The sequence below is a fragment of the Bos grunniens genome, chromosome 21 (assembly GCF_055505025.1).
Source record: "Bos grunniens cultivar Pamir isolate PY7600 chromosome 21, Bosgru_T2T1.0, whole genome shotgun sequence".
NCBI classification, from domain to species: domain Eukaryota; kingdom Metazoa; phylum Chordata; class Mammalia; order Artiodactyla; family Bovidae; genus Bos; species Bos grunniens.
The window spans coordinates 18,495,215-18,519,509 of record NC_141185.1 but is presented as its reverse complement, the minus strand read 5'-3'; the positions used below and the strand labels follow the sequence as shown (position 1 = coordinate 18,519,509).

The 24,295-nt window shown below is 36.6% G+C and overlaps 1 long non-coding RNA gene across 18 annotated transcripts in view; it reads left to right on the top strand.

Moving 5' to 3' along the window:
• Positions 1-24,295, top strand: part of LOC147349192 (uncharacterized) — a 503,453-nt gene that overhangs the window by 207,958 nt on the left and 271,200 nt on the right. The window lies entirely within an intron of this gene.

Genomic DNA, 24,295 nt, shown 5'->3' with positions numbered 1-24,295 from the left:
TCAGGTCTTACATTTAAGTCTTAATACATCTTCAGTTCAATTTTGTTAGTGGTAGAAATTGTGGGTCTAGTTTCATTCCTTTACATAATAAATATCCAATTATCCGAGCTCCACTTATTGAAGGGAACATCTTTTCTGCATTGAGTATTTTTGGCTTTCTTTTCAAATATTAGTTGACTGTATATGCATGGATATATTTCTGGGCTCTTGATTCTGTCCCTTTTGTCTGTCTTTATGCCAGTATTATACTAGTCTTTTGATGACTATAGCTTTATAATATAGCTAGAAATCAGGAAGTGTGATAACTTTGTTCTGGGGGATCATCAGCTCTACTTGCCCATCTCTAAGCTTGAGTGCCAGTGGAACTTTTTCTAAGAGTTGTCTCCAGCCCTTCTTGTCAGATGCAACTGGAAGACACTATCCACTTGGGTGGGAGGACTGTGAGTCAGCTCTTTGATTAGACATAGGCTCCCTGGGCTCTAGGGTTGGCAACATTTTTTGTTTGAGGATCCAAATCAGGCATATCTGCACCTTGCTGAGTTCCCAAGTTGGAGTATGCCCCAGACGTGGTTCTATAGATGAGCAAAGGTGATGGTTAAAAGTACCACTTGGGCACTACAGATATGGACTCAATAAGCCAAAATCTGGGTGCTGGTTGTTGCACACCACTCCCCTCTTCTTTATCACAGTCATATTTCCAGTGGTTGAATCCCACAGACTCCCCTGTGATCCCTGAATGCCACATCAGAGTAGGGACTCCCACCGAGTCACCCATATGCTGGTTTAGTGGCTGGTTTCCCCTCTAGGTTGTCTTTTTCACTAGAAGCTGGAGGATCAGGTGAAACCTCTCTGTGTGGTACTGTGCTTGCCTGAGAGAGGGGCCACTGAGTCAAGATAAAGCCATTTCTCTTATGCTTCTGATATGCTCTGTATTGGGCTCTTCAGTGCAGAGGGTTGCTTCAGCCTCATGTCTGGTTCTAGAAAGCTTGCAGTGATTTCTTGCTCTTGAGCAGTTTTAGTTGTTCTTGTGATGTGACAGTCAGTCAACCTATATTTTTGGTGATGCTTCTCCTCAGAAATCCCTTTTTAAATAAACAACAGCCAACATCCTCACCTGTTATAGGGAAAAGTGAAACTCCTTCCCAATGCAGCCCCTCTCTCCTGTTAGTAGCATGCAGCCAGCTTCTTAGGGACTAGAAAACAAAAAAGGCATTTGGCTTCTAGTTTAATGTAGATACCATTTGCTCTGTGGCAAGTTTCAAAATAAACTTTTGGTGATGCCTCCTCTTTCCTCAGTTTTTCATGAAGGAAAAGTATCCCTCTCTTAAAATTTTGAAGATATTTTCTATAAATCATAGTCTGTGAAATGATTTTTTCAGATAAATCTTATTGTATACATTTAAAGGACAATACAAAAAGAAAAGGAGAATAGAAGGTAGGTTAGAGCAACCTAGAAGATGTTTTGTTAGAGTGAAACTTGAGTGAAGTTTATAATTTTTCTATTACTATAAAATAAAACCTACAACTTAAATATTATATCATTCACTTGGATGTATACATGTAACAAAGGAACGAACACTTTATTTTTGGAACTTTCTAAGTAACTGCTTTTGAGTTACTTGGAAAATGACAGGCAGTCTTTTCTTGGGTATCAGTTGAGTCCCCATAACCCCCAAATCCTCTGACCTAATCTCCTAGGATGGGTCTTTTGAAATAGGTGTGCCATCTTGAAGAGACTGAGTTCTTGGAACCACGCTATGGTAATGGGTATACTAGTCAATCTCTGGAAAGAATTAGAGTGACTATAGATTTCTATAGAATCTTGGATTATGTTAGTTGTCTTGGTATAAAATTATTAATAGTCCCACTTCCTATCCTTTCATTATAAAGATTTTTCATGGTTTGGCAATAAATTATACAGTAACCTCATTCAGTCTTCCCAATCAGCATTTAAACTGCAGTGAGCAACTGCCAGCCAGTGAAGTAACACTATAGCCAGGACCCGGATATATTTGAAGGATGCTGAAAACCTGAATGGGGACTTTCCTAGTGGCTCAGATGGTAAAGCATCTGTCTACAATGCGGGAGACCCAGATTCGATCTCTGGGTCAGGAAGATCCCCTGGAGAAGGAAATGGCAATCCACTCCAGTACTATTGCCTGGAAAATCCCATGGACAGAGGAGCCCGGTAGGCTACAGTCATGTCAGAACTGCAGGTTACCAAGGATCAAGTATTTTATTGTATTTCAATGATTTAATCCCAAATGCTATCTGACTAAATATTATATGCCGTGTCCATTGAGTCAAGAAATAATGTATTATGTTTAATATGTTTGGGGGAGCCTTTATTTTAGTTAAGTTTTGTTTATTATCTCTGTTCCTCCTCTGTATAACAATACCTTTCAAAAAAGAATTTTTTAATTTTATTCACTGTTGTGTCCACAAAATCTGGTAGAGTGCCTGGCACATGGAAGGTACTGGGAATAAATATTGGTTGGAAGTAATAGAGGTTCTAGAGTTCATCTTATCTTGCCATTTCTAAAATCAATTTTATTCTTAGGACATTGCTTACTGATAATTATAACTATTTTTAAAGAAATAATAACCAAAAACCCAGTTTGCTCATTTCTCCCACCTCCTACTCCTTACTCCACCTTGCAACCACCAGACTATTCTCTGTATCTGTGAACTTTTTAAAAAAATTTAGATTTCATATGTAAGAGAGATTTTAAGGTATTTGTCTGTCTACTTGACTTACTCACTTAGCATAATGCTTTTTTTCTAATATGCATTTTTTTCTTCCTAAAGACAGAGATGTAGTTTTCAAACAGATATGGGTATTTTAACAGAGGCTACTTCTTGTAAAATTTAGTTTATTACCTCTTGCTTGTGAAGCATTTAATTTTCCCAAAATCTCAAAGGTGTGGTAGTTTGTCTTTATTTTATGATTCATTTACTTTTATAAGCTAAGTAATAAGTACAAACTTGCAAAGAGAAACATTAAACGGGCGTAGAGTACCAATTCATGAGCTTTGGATTTTTTTTTTTTTTTGAAAGTGTATTTGGATGTTATACAGATTTTAGAAACATAAGAATTCAAATTAAATTATGTTTTCCAGAAATGAAATAATACCAACAAAAACAGTTCAATTCAGATGTAAAACAGGGTGTGTATATTTTAAAGAAGTTTTTCAATTATTCTTATGTAACATATCCAAATATTTAGTTGTGTCATGTAAACCATATTTATGCAATTTGTTATGTTGAACTTGAAAGAACAAAGTTAAGTAAGTAGAACCAATTATGAACCTGGGGAGTTTATGGTAAAAGAAATAATCAAGTTACAGAAGGACAAAAATTCATAATTCCATTTATATGAAGTACCTAAAGTAATCAGATGCACTGAAGCAGAGAATAAAATGGTGGTTTCTGCTTTATTGACTATGTCAAAGCCTTTGACTGAGTGGATCACAATAAACTGTGGAAAATTCTTTAAGAGATGGGAATACCAGACCGCCTTACCTGCTTCTTGAGATATCTGTATGCAGGTCAGGAAGCAGTAGTTAGAAATGGACATGGAGCAACAGACTGGTTCCAAATAGGAACAGGAATATGTCAAGGCTATATATTGTCACCTGGCTTATTTAACTTCTATGCAGAGTACATCATGAGAAATGCTGGGCTGGAGGAAGCACAAGCTAGAAATTTGAATAACCTCAGATATTCAGATGACACCACCCTTATGGCAGAAATGAAGAGGAATTAAAAAGCCTCTTGATGAAAGTCAAAGAGGAGAGTGGAAAAGTTGGCTTAAAGCTCAACATTCAGAAAACTAAGATCATGGCATCTGGTTCTATCACTTCATGGGAAATAGATTGGGAAACAGTGGAAACAGTGAGAGACTATTTTTCTGGGCTCCAGAATCACTGCAGATGGTAATTGCAGCCATGAAGTTAAAAGATTCTTACTCCTTGGAAGGAAAGTTATGACCAACCTGCTTGCCTGGAGAATCCCAGGGATGGGGGAGCCTGGTGGGCTGCCGTCTATGGGGTCACACAGAGTTGGACATGACTGAAGTGACTCAGCAGCAGCAGCAGCAGACAGCATATTAAAAGGCAGAGACATTACTTTGCCAACAAAGGTCTGTCTAGTGAAGGCTATGGTTTATCCAGTAGTCATGTATGGATGTAAGAGTTGGACTATAAAGAAAGCTGAGCACCTAAGAATTGATGCTTTTGAACTGTGGTGTTGGAGAAGACTCTTGAGAGTCCCTTGGACTGCAAGGAGATCCAACCAGTCTATTCTAAAGGAGATCAGTCCTGGGTGTTCACTGGAAGGTCTGATGTTGAAGCTAAGACTCCAATACTTTGGCCACCTGATGCAACTGACTCATTTGAAAAGACCCTGATGCTGGGAAAGATTGAGGGCAGGAGGAGAAGGGGATGACAGAGGATGAGATGGTTGGATGGCATCACCGACTCAATGGACATGAGTTTGGGTGGGCTCTGGGAATTGTGTTGGACAGGGAGGCCTTGCGTGCTGCAGCTCATGGGGTCACAGTTGGACACTGAACTGAACTGAGGGAAAAAATAGGTAGGCATTGTTCAATGGGTACAAACTCAGTTATCCATGATGAATAAATTATAGAGATCTGTCGTACAACACTTTGCATGCACTGAACAATATTGTATTATGCTCTTAAAGATTTATTAAGATGATAAATTTCATGTTAAGGATTCTTACCACACACAGTAAAACAGACACAGTGAAATTTTGGAAATGATTTCTAGGTCTATTTAGATCTGTTAACCTTGATTTTGGTGATGATATTGGAGGTGTTTGCTTATATCTAAACTTGTCAAATTTTACATGTTAAATATGTGTTGCAATTCTTTGTATATCAAGTATACCTATTACTGTTATGTACATAAATAAAACTATTTTTCTTCTCCTCTGTAAGATGTACAAAACTAGAACAGCAGAGATAAGAACCAGAGCAGACCTTTTGATTACTGGTGAAGATTAAATAAAAATGCCTTAAGTCTGTACATCTTCACTCTTTCCATTTTAGAACTAAACATTATAGTTTGGGAATGAACACGAGTATGAGGCTTAAAAAACCTTAGACCTCAGGCGTCATCTTTTACTTTTGTGTGCCTTAAAAGTCACTCATCTCAACACTTGGATTTTATCTGTTTAATGAGGCCAACTAAATTTTCTCTATCCCTTGATGATCTAAAATCCAATGATTAAATCAATGATTCACTTTAGTTCGGTTAGGTCGCTCAATCGTGTCCAACTCTTTGTGACCCCAGGGACTACAGCACACAAGCCAGGATTCCCTGTCTATAACCAACTCCCAGAGTTTACCAAACTCATGTCTATTGAGTTGGTGATACCATCCAACCATGTCATCCTCTGTCATATCCTTCTCCTCCTGCCTTCAGTCTTTCCCAGCATCATGGTCTTTTCAAATGAATCAGTTCTTCATATCAGGTGGCCAAAGTTTTGGAGTTTCAGCATCAACATCAGAACTTCCAGTGAATACTCAGGACTGATTTCCTTTAGGGTGGGCTGGTTGGATCTCCTTGCAGTCCAAGGGACTCTCAAGAGTCTTCTCCAACACCACAATTCAAAAGCATCAATTCTTAGGTACTCAGCTTTCTTTGTAGTCCACCTCTCACATCCATACATGACTACTGGAGGAACCAAAGTTTTGACTAGATGGATCTTTGTTGGAAAAGTAATGCCTGCTTTTTAATGTGCTGTCTAGGTTGGTCATAGCTTTTCTTCCAAGGAACAAGCATCTTAATTTCTTGGCTGCAGTCACCATCTGCAGTGATTTTGGAGTCCCCCAAATTAAAATCTGTCACTGTTTCCAATGATTAGGTGACAAAATTTGGATTTAAACTTATAAATTATTTAATGTTGACTATGTATGTGGGCTAAGTCACTTCAGTCATGTTTAACTCTTTGTAATCATGTAGAGCTGCCAGGCTTCTCTGTCTATGGGATTTTCCAGGTAAGAACACTGTAGTGGGTTGTAGTGCCCTTATGCAGTGGATCTTCCTAACCCAGGGATTGAACTGAGACTTTAGTCTCCTGCATTGGCATATGGGTTCTATGTCCCTAGTGCCACTTGAGAAGTCCTAAGAAGATACATGTCAATACAAACAGTGAGTTTGTATAATTGGGCACTCATCACTGGCTGATGTTACCTTCACTAGGCCAGCTAGAACAAAGCTATCCTTTCATTAATGTATTCTTAAACTCTCATTTTCATTTAAATTCCTATAAAAATACACTTTGCAGTTTTTTTCAATAGTTTGTGCTGTAATTTTCAGAACCCCTAAGCTACCTGCCTTTAGTTCACATTGGCACTTATAATCTCATTCTTTTCTCTTGCCTTTTTAGGTGAAATGCACAGATTAAAATGTAGTGATACATTGAATTTTGCAATATAAAGCTTTTTCCATTGCACATTCTACCCACAGCCCTAGTATGAATACCACCTATCTTTTTTTTTTCCCCTATAAATTTAGAGTCACAGCTCATATTCTGAGATATTTACATTAGGTAGTGAATGAAGTAGGAGTGGGGAGTAAACAATCTGTGTGCCCTGGTACTTCATCAAGCTGACTTAGTCTCAGCCTCACAAATCATTGAGGAAAACTAAGCAACTGGATGGAAAATTATCTTCACAACACTAATTCCACAGTCTTACATACATCTGTTCTTATAAATGTGCTCCTTTAGTTATAGAAATCCCTCTTCTGCTAACAAAAGCAAGCTCTTCTGGTTCTCCCCACTTTCCTCTCTCTTCTCTAAGAACTTTATTCCTTTGTTTATCTCTCTCTCAGGAATCAGGAATCTCTCTTTCTTATGCTAAATCTTCCCATTTGCCAGTTTCAAATAATTGTACCTTTCTGTATCTACTGGTTCAGAATAAGGGTTTGATTTTTCTTCCGTGATTTTTCACATTGGTGGTCTGTTGTTCCCAGCTACAGCAGTGAGACACAAAAGGAGGCTATGCATCTGCCATTCATGTTAGGATTATTTGTAAACTGAATCCTCATAGGGACACTGGTTTCATAGCTTTTGCGGCTGAGGTCTAGTAAATATTGCAACACACTTTAGTGGCCTCTGTCTCTGGAGTTTCTATAAAAAGATTAAATGCCTAACTTGAGTTGTGAATGCCTTTTCTCCAGACTAGAGGGAATATATGCCAGCTAGTCACAGTAGCCAGTGCTAATGACATTTGAATGTATTGCTTTAAGACTGGACAAAAGACTACAGTTTTTTCTCCTCCCTTTAAGGTGGCATCTCGAACTTTTTCACTATGTCTGTCAGACTGACATGCACCAATTCCCTATCTCTATACAAGTATTGAGTATATCAAAACAATAAACATGAAATTAAATATGAAATACAGCCATAAGAATAAAAAGAATCCCTCAAGCTGAAAGTTGGTATTTGGAAAGTTCTACTTAGGAAACTTAACTGGCAGTCCCAAATTTGAAATGATATTTTCCAAAATTTAGTTTTATTGTAGCTGATGTCATTTCCTCATATTCATTTTGTTTGTAATTTATTATGGTATATTTAAAATACATATAAATTACAGAATGATAATGAACCTCCTGTATAAAAAGTGGCCAACTCTTGGTCAATCTTTTGTCCTTGCCACGCCTCCTGCCCCACCCGCCCCCGACTCCAAATCCTCAGCTGAATTACTTTGGAAATTGCAAGCATTGTATAATATAACCTGAATTATTTTAGTATACATCTAAAAATTAAAACAAAAAAACTTAAATGTACATAGTACCTTTTCACACTTTAAAAATCAACATCTCTTTATTTAAATTTGTTATTATTCTAAATATCCTGGTTATGTAATAAATGTTCAATAGTTGATTTGTTCAAATTATGACCCAAATTTCACACACTGAATTTATTAAATGTGTCTTAAATTTTCATCTCCATTTTCTTGATAAATGAGTAATGAATTGTTTTAAGTAAAAAACTATTACCCAAGAAATAGAATATCAGCTGGACACAAGAATCATCCTTTCATCATCCTTTTAAGTCTTCCTCTAAAAACTAACAATTGTTTTGATTTCTACCACAGTAGATAAACTCTGCACATCTAAACAATTTCTGTAAGGTATATTTCAAGAGAGAACCACTGGGTAATAGCATATGTATGTATTAAAGTTTAATATATATTGCCAAGGATTTTTCCAAAGTGGTTGTAACAAATTGTATTGCCAGTAGCAGTACATGAAAAATTCAGTTTCTCCATAGGCTCAACAATACTTGATTTTTACCACTCTTTAAAAATTTGTCCTTCTAGTGGGTAAGAGTGTCACGTTGTAGTTTAATGTATATCTCTCTAATCGCTAATGATCTCTAATAAAGTTAGCCATTTAGATATTCTCCTGCCCTGTTAGTCTTTTTTTTTTTTTAATTAATAAATATAATAAAATGAATCCACCACAGGTATACTTGCATTTTGCTTACTTTGAGGCTTTCATTGGCCATGTGTATTGCAGAAGACTACTCCTACACTGTGCTTGCTTTTTCATTCTTGGAGGGATCTTTTTTGACTAACAGAGAAATGTATAATTTAAATAGTCCAAATTATTGATGCATTTCTTATTACAAATAAATTTTGCATCATGTTTAAATGAACTTTTCTCTCCTTAAGTTAAGAAAGTACTCATCATTACCTTCTGGAAGATTAATTTTATAATCTTTCATGTTTAAAGCATCATCTAGAATTTATTTCGGAGAAGGCAATGGCAACCCACTCCAGTACTCTTGCCTGGAAAATCCCATGGACAGAGGAGCCTGGTGGGCTGCAGTCCATGGGGTTGCTAAGAGTCAGACATGACTGAGCAACTTCCCTTTCACTTTTCACTTTCATGTATTGGAGAAGGAAATGGCAACCCACTCCAGTGTTCTTGCCTGGAGAATCCCAGGGATGGGGAGCCTGGTAGGCTGCCATCTATAGGGTCTCACAGAGTCGGATATGACTGAAGCGACTTAGCAGCAGAATTTATTTAATATGGCATGAAGTATAATTTAAGCTTTACTTTTATACATGTGAATATCCAATTAAATCAGAACTAGTTGAAAATAATTGTCTCTGCTCTGTAGCATCAGTTTATATACAAATGAGTTGACTATTTGTGTGTTTTATTTCAGGATTCTGTATGTTGTTGCGTTGATCTTTCTGCCCCTCCTTTTATTATTACAGCACATTTTTACTTGGTGTCATGTCATAATAGCACTAGATTTCTGATATGTGGTTTCTCCAACTTTGACTTTTCAAAAGTTTCCTTGGCTCTACTTGGGCTTTTTTTCTTTTTGGTATGTACATTAGAATTATATTGTCATTTTCACTAAAATGACCCAGAACATTATCAACAATATCTTGAAGGGATCACACTGAATCTATATATATATACAAAAAGAAGTTATAGCTTTAAACACTGTTTCTTTAAATACAGGAACATGGCTTATTCCGTACTTAGATTCTCTTTAATCTCAACAATATAAAAAGTTTATTTTTAGAGTTTTAGAACGTGCTTCATTAGTTATTATCTATTATTGTAGCAAACTATTTCATGAAAATCACGATGGTTGAACATCCTTATTTCTTTTATGATCTCAACAGATAGCTTTCAGATATTTCAGAAATAAATGATACTTGCTCTAAGTTCTTTGTAGAAATTTTTAAAAGTGACTAATTTCCTTTATATTATTGGTCAGATTAAAGTTTTTAAAATCATAAATAGAAACTGATTATTTAGCAAATAATTCTTAAGTAATCAGAAACAAGATAATCATGAAATAATCATTGTTGTATTCTGTTTAGTTAATTCTATGTATTATTACAATGCAATATTATAAATATTAAATAAATTGAGCTTTCCTAAATAAAATATAATTTCATCAAGATGTATTATGTATTTGATTTTTTACTGGGTTCAGATTGCTTATTTTGGGCTTAGGATACTTTCTTATTTTTGTTTATGATCACAAGACATGCTTGTTACAATCTTTGTTGTATGGTTTTCCAATCACTATCTTTAGCATTTAAGGTGAAATTTATGCTGGGAGTGTTCTTTCATATCCCAAGATGTGGAAAATATCTATATTTCTATCAGTGAATAAATGGATAAAGAAAATGCAAAATTTATATACACACATATACAGAATATTATTCACACTTAAAAAGTAGGAAATCCAGTAATATGTGACAATATGAGTGAACAAGGAAGATATTATACCAAGAAAAAGAAGCTAGTTATGGAAGAAAAAACACTGTATGATTCCAGTCATGTAGAGTATCTAACATAGTCAAATTTATAGATACTGAGAGTAAGAGGTAATTGTCAAGGTCTGGGAGAAAGGGGATGTGGGTGTTGCTATACAGTGGGTATGAACTTTCAGTTATGTAAGATGAATACATTCTAGAGATCTCCTACACAATGGCAAATAGATGGGGAAAGAGTGGAAACAGAGATTTTATTTTTCTGGGCTCCAAAATCACTGTAGATGGTGACTGCAGCCATGAAATAAAAAGATGCTTAGTCCTTGGAAGAAAAGTTATGACCAACTTATAACATATTGCATAGCAAAGACATTACTTTGCCAACAAAGGTCTGTCTAGTCAAGGCTATGGTTTTTCCAGTAGTCATGTATGGATGTGAAAGTTGGACTATAAAGAAAGCTAGGGCCAAAGAATTGATGCTTTTGGACTGTGGTGTTGGAGAAGACTCTTGAAGTCCCTTGGACTGCAAGGAGATCCAACCTGTCCATCCTAAAAGAAATCAGTCCTGAATGTTCATTGGAAGGACCGATGCTGAAGCTGAAACTCCAATACTTTGGCTACCTGATGCGAAGAACTGACTCATTTGAAAAGACCCTGATGCTGGGAAACATTGAAGGCGTGAGGAGAAGTGGACGACAGGATGAGATGGTTGGATGGCATCACCAACTCAATGGACATGAGCTTGAGTGAACTCCGGGAGTTGGTGGTGGACAGGGAGGCCTGGTGATGTGCGGTTCATGGGGTGGCACAGAGTCGGACACGACTGAGCGACTGAACTGAACTGACACAGTGTTTTGCGTATAATGAAGAGATCTTTAAATGCACAATACAGTGTTGTAAGATGGTAGATCTCATATTGTATTTTTATACCACAGTAAAAAAGTTTGCACAGACAGTGCAAATACAGGCACTGACACACACATACACTTACTTACACATGTAAAACTGATGAACTCAGACTGAGATCATTGAATTGTATTATTGTCCATTTAAATTTTTAACTGAGATAATTTTGCTCTGTGGATTTAAATATTCTAATATCAGAATGTGTTCACCACACATTTCAAATTTATATATATTTAGGTATCTACATATTCACCTCTATGTATGTGTGTGTAGCCGTATATCATTCAACTGCTCCTTCATCTGGGCCATTTTACATATGCCACTTAGGTAAAGAGCTAGAAGCATAGTTATGATTATGACCACTCTTAGATTTGTGAAACTTTTAGTTTTTTACTAGTTGAAACTCAATTTAAAATTTCTGACTTTAGGGTAATTATTTCTTAAACTGATCTAACAAGATTCTTGTTGAAGACACGGTGGAGGAGTAAGATATTGGGAGTGAGAGGATAGAGAGAATTGGACCATACAAATCTAGGCTGGATTTTAACTGAATGGACCTAGCAGAATTATAGCTAATACTAGATTAATAGGCCAGGGACAGAAGTCAAAGGTGAGGTCTAGTCAAAAAATAGGGACTCAAAGTTTCTGACTAAGGGTGGTAGTATTTGTCAACTCTGAGATGGACATTTTTGTGCCAAGTTTATTAGGCAGAGCTTTTGTAATCAATACCTGTGAAGAGGAAGAAGCAGAATTGGGAAAAGAAAGAAGGTACCATCACAAGTGAGACTCAGCTCTTCACCTGCAGAGCTTTGAAGGCCTGCGTTTGAATGCAGAATTTTCCTGGATATGGAATGAGGGGGCCAGGCCTTTATACTCTCCCCTCTCCCAATATTGGATTCAGGCTGTCCCCAGAATGGATTGTGATCTGGGTAAGGCAGATCTCTTTGTTGGATCACACGTGGGCAGTCAACCCACAGAACTCTTAGTATCTGGTCAAAACCATCCTTAATCCAGGAAGATTAGGGGAACAAAAACAGCATTTGTTGCAGCTAAGACCTCTGGTGCTCCATTTCCTTCCTTCCTCGGCATTGTGAATTGAAGACAGTGAAACATGGAGAGAGCAACCTCTCTTCTGATGATTGGGATACCATCAGTTTGAAATGTGAGCTTCAAGGAAGATAGTGCTCTTATCTTGTTGCTGTTATTTAGTCACTAAGTCACACCTGACTCTTTGTGACCCCATGGACTCTAGCCCACCAGTTTCCTCTGTTCTTGGGATTTCTCAGGCAAGAATACAAAAGTGGGCTGTCATTTCCCTCTCCAGGGGATCTTCCCAACCCAAGGATCAAACCCATGTATCCTGCTTGGCAGGCAGATTCTTTACCACTGAGCCACCAGGGAAGCCAGTTTTCAATGGTTAATTAAAAAAAATTTTTTTTCTTTCCCCTCCACCTTTGTTGGTAGGTTTTGAGGATTTTTTTTTAAATTCTATTTCTTCAACAGTACACAGCTTTCAGAATATTTTGTTTACTGTAGATTATATAGTAATTATATCATTATTATTATTATTTCTGCTAAATCTCACTTTGAGAGAAATTTGAGTTTCTGACTTTTTAATTTCTAAGTATTGATTCTAGTACTTAAAACTGCTGAATATATATATATTTACTGAATAAATAAATACATGTATTTCTTCTGAGAAGTTCAGAGCTACAGGGGTATCGATCTTTGTTCCGTATCTTCAGGCTAGAAAATTGACAAGTGGTAGTGAAATATCTAGTAAATTAACCACTAGAAATACAATGAACTATTGGGCATTGAAATACATTGATGCTATGCAAATAGGTATATATTCACCTTCATATCAACACATCAGAAACTTAAACTGAGTAGGTACATGTGAACTAAAGCAGATATCAACTCTTATGAATCTCAATATGTTTTAGGTCCCCATTTGTTGGTTTTATATATTCTTCAAATGTGTAAAATGTACAAGTAAATTAATATTGCATAATCATTTAAACTAATGTTTTTAAATATAGTATATTCTTTATGATTTATTTTAATGATTCATAAGAAAACAACATTCTCATATTTTTCCTCAGAGCCAATAAACATATCAACTTATTAATGTAGCTAAAAGTGAGAACCACACGAGCTTTTTCTATATTTAAATTTTTATTGAAAACCATTATAAATTTTATGCCTTTACATTATCTATTATATTCCTAAATAATATTTTATTGAAGTATAGTAATTTTATAATAGTATATTAGTTTCAGATGTATCCTTTTAAAGTTATTACAAAATAATGGCTATATTTTGCTGTTCAGTATATCTTTGATGCTTATTTATTCTCTATATAATAGTTTATATCTCTTATTTCCATAACCCTATCTTTCTCCTACCCTCTTCTCTCTTCCCACTGTTAACCACTAGTTTGTTCTTTATATCTGTGACTATTTCTGTTTTATTATTTTCATTCATTTGTTTTAGTTTTTAGATTCTAGATATAAATAACATAAGAATTTTTGTGTGACTTATTTCAGTAAACCTAATATGCTCTAGACATTACTTTGCCAACAAAGGTCTGTCTAGTCAAGGCTATGGTTTTTCCTGTGGTCATGTATGGATGTGCGAGTTGGACTGTGAAGAAAGCTGAGTGCCGAAGAATTGATGCTTTTGAACTGTGGTGTTGCAGAACACTCTTGAGAGTCCCTTGGACTGCAAGGAGATCCAACCAGACCATTTTAAAGGAGATCAGTCCTGGGTGTTCTTTGGAAGAACTGATGCTAAAGCTGAAACTCCAATACTTTGGCCACCTCATGCGAAGAGTTGACTCATTGGAAAAGACTCTGATGCTGGGAGGGATTGGGGGCAGGAGGAGAAGGGGACAACAGAGGATGAGATGGCTGGATGGCATCACCGACTCGATGGACATTAGTTTGGGTGAACTCCGGGAGTTGGTGATGGACAGGGAGGCCTGGAGTGGTGCAATTCATGGGGTCGCAAAGAGTTGGACACAACTGAGCGACTGAACTGAACTGAATATGCTCTAGGTCCATCTACATAGTGGCAAATGGCAGAATTTCATTCTTGTTTTGTGGTTGAGTAATATTGTCTGTGTGTGTGTGTGTGTGTATGTATAGATAGCATCATCTTTTTCCATATCTGATGATGGACACTTAAGTTGCTTACATACCTGGCAATTGTAGATAACACTACAATGAACATTGGAGTGCATGTATCTTTTCAAATCCATGCTTTTGTTGGGGGGGGGGGTGTATACACAGCAGTGAAATTGCTGGATCATATGGTAGTTCTATTTTTAGTTTTATCAAGAATGTTCATACTGTTTTCCATAGTGGTTTTACCAATTTACATTTTCACAGTATACAAGGTTTCCCCTTTTCCACATCCTTGCCAATATTTGCTGTTTGTAGACTTTCTGATGATAGCCAGTCTGACAGGTGTGAGGTAACATCTCATTGTGATTTTGATTTGCATTTCTTTGGAAATTAAGGATGAATTTTTTTTTATGTGCCTGTTGGCCATCTGAATGCTTCTTTGGAAGCATGTCAAGTCTTCTGCTCATTTTTAAATTAGGTTATTTTAAAAACTGAATTGTAAGATCTATTTATATATTTTAGAAATTAACCCCTAATCATTTTCTGCCATTCAGTGGGTTGTCTTTTTATTTTGTCAATTGTTTCCTTTGCTGTGGAAAAAAAAAGTTTGATAATATCTCATTTGTTTATTTTTGCTTTTATTTCATTTGTCTTAGGAGACAAATCCAAAAAATACCGCTGCAATTTATGTCAGAGTGTTCTGCCCATGTTTTCTTGTAGTTTTATGGGTTCATATCTTACATTTAAGCATTTAATCCATTCTGAGTTTACTTTTTAAATGATATGAAAGAAAGTTCTAGTTCTTTTATGAGTGTCCAGTTTTCCCAACACAACTTGTTGAAGAGATTGTCTTTTCTCCATTGTATATCCTTACAACCTTTGTTGTAGATTAATTGACCTTAGGCATGTGGCTTTATTTCTGGGCGCTCTACTCTGTTCCATTAATCTATATGTCTTTTGTGAATATGTGTGTCAATATCATGCTATTTTGATGAGTTTTGTGGAAGATTCTGAAGTCAGGGAGCATGATACCTTCAGCTTTGTCTTTTTTCCTCAACATTGCTTTCACAAAGCGGGTCTTTTGTGGTTCCATATAATCTGAGTTTCATTTGTTCTAGTTCTGTGAAAAGTAGGTGGATGTTTTGACAGGTATCACATTAAATCTGTAGACTGCTTTGGGTAGTATGGACATTTTGACAATATTGATTCTTCAAAACCAATCATTCAGGATATTATTCCATTTTTTGGTATCATCTTAATTTCCTTTGTCAATTCTTTATAGTTTTCATACTTTAGGGCTTGTGTCCTTGGTTAAGTTTATTCCTAGGTATTTTATTCTTTTTGATGTGACTTTAAATGAGATTATTTTCTTACTTTCTTTGATAGTTTATCATTAGTGTATAGAAAAGCAAGATTTCTGCATATTAGTCTTGTATCCTGCAACTTTATTAATTCACTTACTTTAGTAGTTTCTTGTTGGAGACTTTGGGGTTTTCTACTTATTGATAGTATCAAGTCACCTACCAACAATGGCAAGCTTACTTTTTCCCTTCAAATTTGGATTCCATTTATTGCTTTAGTTGGTCTGATATCTATGGCTAGGACTTCCAGTTCTATGTTAGGTGGAAGTGGTGAGTGTGGACATTGTTTTGTTCTTAAATTTAGAGGAAGTTTTTTAACTTTTCATTGTTGAGTATGTTAGCCGTGGGTTTGTCATAAATGGCCTTTATTGTGATGTGCTCTCTTATATCCACTTTAAAGAGCATTTTTTCAAACATGAATGGTTGTTGAATTTTGTGTAATGCTTTTTCTACATGTATCTATTGAGATGATCATAAGATTTTTATCCTTGCTTTTGTTAACATGCTGTATTACATTGACTTGTGAGTGTTAAACCATCCTGGCATCCCTGAATCAATACCACTTGCTCATGGTGTACATTTTTATATATTGTTGAATTCAGTTTGGTAACATTTTATTGAGAATTTTTGCATCTATATTTGTCAGAAATATTGACCTGCAATTTTCTTTCTTTGCAGTATCTTTGTCTGGTTTTGATATCAATGTAATGGCAGTCTCAGAATGAATTTGGGAGTGTTTCATCTTAAGTTTTTTGAATATGTTGAGTTTAGGTAGAAGCTCTTTTTATATGTGAAGTAGAATTTCTCTGTGAAGCTATCCAGCCCTGCCCTTTGGTTTATTGAGAGCTTTTTTATTACATATTCAATTTCACTATTAATGATTAATCTATTCAAATTGTCTATTTCTTACTGATTCAGTATTAGAAGGTTGTATCTTTCTAGAAATGTGTCCATTTCTTCTAAGTTGTCCAATTTGTTGGCATGTAATTGTAGCATTCTCTTATGATTTTTTATTTCTCTGTGATACTGTTTGTTTCTCCTCTTTCACTTTTTGTTTTGTTTATTTGGGTCCTTTCTCTTTTTATCTTGATGGGCCTGGCTAAAAGCTTATCAATTTTAACTGTTCAAAAAAGCAGCTCTTCATTTTATTAATCTTTTCTATTTTTTTGGTCTCCATTTTATTTCATTTTCTTCATGATCTTTATTATTTCCTTCTTTCTTCTGACTCAGGGCTTTTGTTGTTGTTTTTAATTCATTTAGGTGGTCGTTTAGGTTGTTTATTTGAGATTTTTCATATTTCTTGGAGTGGGCCTGTATTTCTGTAAACTTCTTAGAACTGCTTTTGCTCTTTCCATACATTTTAAAAAGTTATGTATCCATTTTAATTTGTCTCAATATATTTTATGATTTCTTCTTTTTTTCTTCATTGACCCACTTTTTTTTGTAAGGAGCATGTTATTTATTATCCAAGTGTTTGTGCTTTCCCCATGTGCCTTCCCATATTTGATTTCTAGTCTTATACTGTTGTGGTTAAAAAAAAAAAAACAACTTGATGTAGTTTCTATCATCTTAAATTTGTTGAGACTGTTTCACGGTCTCACATGTAATCTGTCCTGCAGAATGTTACATGTGCTCTTGAAGAATGTGTATTTTGCTTTTTTTGGATGGAAGGTCCTATAGGCTTCTATTAAGGCCAACTTGTCTAATGTATCATTTAAGACCACTGCTTTCTTATTGAGCTTATGTCTGGAAAAGCCGTCCATTGTTGTTAAGTGGGGTGTTAAAGTCACTTGCTATTATTGTATTAGTGCTAATTTACCCTATTACGTCTGTTAATACGCTTATATATTTAGGTACTCCTGTATTAGGTGCCTATGTGTTAATGAGAGTTACATCCTCTTCATGTTTTGATCCCTTTATCATCATATAATGACATTCCTTGTCTTTTTTTATAACCTTTGCTATAAAGTGTGCTTTAGATGGCAAGAACACACAGAAGAACTGTACAAAAAAGATCTTCATGACCCGGATAATCACGATGGTGTGGTCACTGACCTAGAGCCAGACATCCTGGAATGTGAAGTCAAATGGGCCTTAGAAAGCATCACTACGAACAAAGCTAGTGGAGGTGATGGAATTCCAGTTGAACTATTCAAAATCCTGAAAGATGATGCTGTGAAAGTGATGCGCTCAATATGCCAGCAAATTTGGAAAACCCAGCAGTGGCCACAGGACTGGAAAAGGTCAGTTTTCATTCCAATCCCAAAGAAAGGCAATGCCAAAGAATGCTCAAACTACTGCACAATTGCACTCATCTCACACGCTAGTAAAGTACTGCTCAAAATTATCCAAGCCAGGCTTCAGCAATACGTGAACCATGAACTTCCTGATGTTCAAGCTGGTTTTAGAAAAGGCAGAGGAACTAGAGATCAAATTGCCAACATCTGCTGGATCATGGAAAAAGCAAGAGAGTTCCATAAAAACATCTATTTCTGCTTTATTGACTATGCCAAAGCCTTTGACTGTATGGATCACAATAAACTGTGGGAAATTCTGAAAGAGATGGGAATACCAGACCACCTGACCTGCCTTTTGAGAAATTTGTATGCAGGTCAGGAAGCAACAGTTAGAACTGGACATGGAACAACAGACTGGTTCCAAATAGGAAAAGGAGTACATCAAGGCTGTATATCGTCACCCTGTTTATTTAACTTATATGCAGAGTACATCATGAGAAACGCTGGACTGGAAGAAACACAAGCTGGAATCAAGATTGCCAGGAGAAATATCAGTTACCTCAGATATGCAGATGACACCACCCTTATGGCAGAAAGTGAAGAGGAACTAAAAAGCCTCTTGATGAAAGTGAAAGTGGAGAGTGAAAAAGTTGGCTTAAAGCTCAACATTCAGAAAATGAAGATCATGGCATCCGATCCCACCACTTCATGGGAAATAGATGGGGAAACAGTAGAAACAGTGTCAGACTTTATTTTTCTGGGCTCCAAAATCACTACAGATGGTGACTGCAGCCATGAAATTAAAAGACGCTTACTCCTTGGAAGGAAAGTTATGACCAACCTAGATAGCATATTGAAAAGCAGAGCCATTACTTTGCCAACAAAGGTTCGTCTAGTCAAGGCTATGGTTTTTCCTGTGGTCATGTATGGATGTGAGAGTTGGACTGTGAAGAAAGCTGAGCGCCGAAGAATTGATGCTTTTGAACTATGGTGTTGGAAAGACTCTTGAGAGTCCCTTGGACTGCAAGGAGATCCAACCAGTCCATTCTGAAGGAGATCAGCCCTGGGATTTCTTTGGAAGGAATGCTGCTAAAGCTGAAACTCCAGTACTTTGGCCACCTCATGCAAAGAGTTGACTCAATGGAAAAGAGTCTGATGCTGGGAGGGATTGAAGGCAAGAGGAGAAGGGGACGACAGAGGATGAGATGGCTGGATGGCATCGCTGACTCGATGGACATGAGTCTGAGTGAACTCCAGGAGTTGGTGATGGACAGGGAGGCCTGGTGTGCTGTGATTCATGGGGTCGCAAAGATTCGGACATGACTGTGCAACTGATCTGATCTGTGCTTTAGATGAGTATCATTACCCTCACTTTCTTATCATTTTTATTTCCATAAAATATCTTTTTCCATCACTCGGGTATTGGTTTTTAGGTTTGATAGGTAAAAATAATTTTTGTAATTTTTGCTGTATATTTAGACTTGGCACTGAGAATAGCATATTAAACACATAGTAAAACTAATGTTTTTAAATGGACACACATCATCTCTGCCTTATATTCCCAGAAAATATATTTTAAGGAAAGTGGAGAGTCACATTAATACATATTTGCTTTTACTCCATTTATTGCAGTATACAAGGTGAGATATTTTTAAGTATCTATACATGTATTTCTGCTAATGTTCATTTGCTGAGAAACTGAGCAAGTTGATACAAGTGGTTTTACCTAGACCAAAGTACCCTGGGAGAGTATTGTGACCAATTCTCTCCAAATATTATGTGTTATTGGAAATCAAAAACATCATTAAAATATGACCACTCTTATTTTACACATGCATTATTCTTTTAAAACTTCTTACCATTTACTAGTTTGGAGATTAAAAAAAAAAATCTCTCTTAAGGAAAACCAACTTAGCATTCATAGTTTACTAAAAGCCTTAAGGTTTGCTGCTAAGTCACTCCAGTCGTGTCTGACTCTGTGCGACCCCACCAGGCTCCCCCGTCCCTGGAATTCTCCAGGCAAGAACACTGGAGTGGGTTGCCATTTCCTTCTCCAGTCTTAAGGTTTACACCTACATCAATTATGGGCTTGAAGTGATAATGATGTGCCAAAACAGTTGTAATAAAAGTAACACTCTGATGCGGAATCTTGACAATGGGGAGGCTATGCATGTGAGGGGTAATTGGTATATGGGAAGTCACTAAACTTCACCTGAGTTTTGCTGTGAACCTAACACTGAGCTAGAAAAAAAAAATATTTAAAAATAGGAGTTGGTATTCTAGTTATCATCTTTGGAATTAGTTTATTTTCAATATGAGTAATAAAATCCTGAGGACTTAGATGGTTGTAAAGATAATAAGAGAAGTACTAAAATACCTTAGGTACCTTGATAACTTTTGAAATGCTAATGACAACCCTTTCTGTTACTTTGGAATTCATTCTTACTAAAATTCTACATCCAGCTATATAAAGCTGGATCTGCAAACACAAAATATGAAACCAAAATGATGCAAACTATGAAAATAACTTCATTCTTTGCTTCAACTTTTTTCTACATAGTGGGAAAAGAGGTAGACTCATACCTAGCCTTACAAAAAAGTAGAATATTTAACAGACTGCACAGAAGGCTAGAGATAAATCCACTCTATTCCTACACTATCTCTGTAAAATCTCAGAGAAAGAGTATTATCTCTGGGGTTGTTAGTATTTGCATGAACAGATTCCATAATGTTTTTCACTTGAAACTTCGATACTGATTTATAATTTTCAACTTCTGAAGACCTGGAGTGATACTGACAAGTTTATAAAAAGGGAAGTTAAAAATAGCCCTTATTATATTATCTAATTGGGAAATTTTTATGTGTTTGACCTTAAATAAAATAGAGTGCCAGGTATGTCTTCAGCAAAGATTGTTTCATTTAGGATCAGCAGAGAGTTGCCGTTTGGGATCTGCTACCATGATAAGTGAAGTGAAAGTAAAATCACTCAGTCATGTCCGACCCTCAGCGACCCCATGGACTGCAGCCTTCCAGGCTCCTCCGTCCATGGGATTCTCCAGGCAAGAGTACTGGAGTGGGGTGCCACTGCCTACCATGATAAGTCATATGCAAATTCCCATGCAGTTAGGGAAAGGGAACTCTTATAAAGGGGAAAAGGAGGTTGGGAGGGTTACAGTAAAGCAAGGATTCTTCGCTTCTCACCGGCTGTGTGTGTGTGCACTTAGACACTCAGTCGTGTCTGACTCTCCGTGACCTCATGGACTGTAGTTTTAGTTCTAAAACTAGAACTAAAATACTATGAATGCAGTGCCCAAATATAAATTACTAAGCATTTTATTTTCTTCTTATATTTGCTCTAGTACTTCTTTATAATTATATGACAATGTTGTATTGCAGTAACTGAACTTTTTTGTCTAGGAACATACATTAACAAATTCAAAAATAAGTACACATGAATTCTATTTTTAAGGCATTTTCATACTAGTGGGAAAGGATATAATGTTTGGGATAACTAACATAGAGCGTACAGTGACAATATGCAAAAGAGACATACTATCTGTGTCCAGGTGTCACGCAGTTCCTAAGCAGCAACTTGGTGGAAGCTGGCGGGTTGGCTTGCCACACTTCCGTAGATCTGGCTTATAAAGGACAAGATGCTCAAATGAATTTATATCATTTATTACTTATGGCACAACAGGTAGTATGACATTTTCATTTGCATTGTTTCCCTAGTCCCTGAGCTCCACTGAGACAAAGTAGGTGGATTCTGTGCATGCTAAAGGTCTGTGTCACAACTGACAATCACTGAGTTTAGGAAAGCCCACATCTCATAAGAGGGCTTCTGGGAAACTTAAGCCCTCCCCTCTGGAAAGAGATATTATTTTTCACTTTTCTATAGATTATAAAGAAATCTTCAGAGAAGGGGGGAAGGGAAAGTTCTTTATCTTTACTAGCCTTGAATATATCTAAGAATGGAGTTGTTCTCTTTCTGGTAAGCCTGAGCAAACTGACTGTTAATTCCTAGTTGTACAGAAATGTAAGAGATTTGTGGAGAATTATGTCTCAAAATAGGACGACTCTGGACAGACTCTACAGAAGAAAGAAAAACTAAAACTTGAAGCTTGTGAAAGAAGATGAAGCATCCACATGTGTGCATGCTCAGTCACTCAGTCATGTCCGACTCTTTGTGACCCCATGGACTGTAGCCCACCAGGCTCCTCTGTCCTTGGGATTTCCCAGGCAAGAATGGAGTGGTTTGCATTTCCCACTCCAGGGAATCTTCCTGACTCATGAGTTGAACCCATGTCTCCTGTATTGCAGGCAGATTCTTTACCACTGAGCCCCATGGGAAGCCCAGAGGGTACACACGTTCCATCAAAAATATGGAGTAATAATTTTGGGTGTGACTGGAATATAGACACAATGCCTTGGCTGATTATATTGAAAAGACATCCAGCCATAGCCCTGTAGGACATACTCAGAGACTAAATATTAATAGTTTAGAGTTGGCCCTAAGGCTGATGGAGGGTCTTTGAGTGCTTTGACATGAAGGCATAAGTAGAATTGCTTTAAAGAATGCAACTATTTGGAAGTAGGACTAGTAGGAGGAAGTGCAGAGCTAATTTTGCCATTTCTTCACAAGCTTTGACAAAAATATAAGCAAACATTATGCCAAAGTAAGTCCTGAGCAACCTCACTTTCACTTTTCACTTTCATGCATTGGAGAAGGAAATGGCAACCCACTCCAGAGTTCTTGCCTGGAGAATCCCAGGAACAGGGGAGCCTGGTGGGCTGCCGTCTCTGGGGTCACTTAGAGTTGGACACGACTGAAATGACTTAGCAGTAGCAGCAAGTCCTTCAGGTCATATGTTCTTTCTCTCATCTTTATTTTTCCCTATTCTTACTTTCTTTCTAATACAAGTTTGTTGTTTTTCCATCACTCAGCCCTGCCCGACTCTCTGTGACCCCATGGACTGTAGCACACCACCGTGGCCAGGAGTTTGCTCAAATGCATGCCCATTGAGTCGGTGGTGCTGTCTAATCATCTCATCCTCTGTCACCCTCTTCTCCATGTTACTACTTCCTTTATTTTCCAAAAATTTTATGCTATATGCTACAAGTCCTATATTTAATAAGAAACCAAATTTCCATTAGTTCAGTCACTCCCAAGGGTCCTTTTCCTCACATGGCTATCATTTCTGCCTCAATCTTCTTGAGGGTGACTTGGATTTCTCACACAGGGCCTAGGTGTAGAGACTACATCCATCTAGCCCACGGTACTATTTTTATATTACATATATTATGCTCTTATAAGAATTTTTCTTATTCCTGGCATATAAAATTTGGCTATCCACTTTGTTGCCATGTGTAAATTTTTATATATTTATGGAAATTTTTGATATATAGTGTAATTGTATTTATCTGTCTCAAGTTGTAATATTGTCCCTGTTGATTTGTGTGCCCTTACGAAAACGCCTACAGCATTGGTAAATTCCATTTTTTACTTATTTAAGTCCAAAACATTTCAGTTATACTTCATTCCAGCTACTCAAACACACAGTCATATTATCCAAACATAACAGCACCAGCAGTTACTTATCTCCAGAGTAAGCCTGTCCAACCTATTTGTTAACAGTCTATTTCAATTGCATTTATTATTTCATCATCCATCAACCACCACTTATCTGATGTCTTGATTTCCTCCCAATGTAAAGTGCCCTCCTCTTCTTCAACTTCTTCTCTATGTAGACTGAATTTAAAGTACATAAATTCAATTTTGAGGATATAAATGCCCCAACTCTATTTTCCCCTTTCTTCATCTGCTGAGAAAGTTGATCAACTGTTTGTCTTTTAACATCCAAGTCTCTGAGTACTAAAGAAAATCATCCAAGCAAATACACCAGGGATGATTTCAGTTCATTGTGATAAATTTCACTGAGGTCCCAATCTATAATTTACAAAACCATTGATATTTAATTTAAAGCTCCATGGGATGTTATCTTTGAGGGCTTTGAACTAAGTCTAGCAAAATATCCATGAGATTCAGAAAACATTCTTTAATTCATTGAGTACTTGCAAATTGGAATAAGAGGGATTATTTCTTATGAAAAGCATAGTTCAATACAACATAATTCCTGAATATTTTGTATATTTATAGAAAGTATTCTTGCCTGGAGAATTCCATGGATGGAGGAGCCTGGTAGGCTATAGTCCATGGGATCGAAAAGAGTTGGACACAACTGAGCAACTAACACCTTCACTTTTCAAGAGTTCAAAGCCAGGTATTTCATAAATTGGTACCAAGACAATTTTAATTATTTCAAATAGATTTCCTTGTTCTTTAATATTTCTGGGCATGGAAATTCTCAGTCTGTCACTTAACAT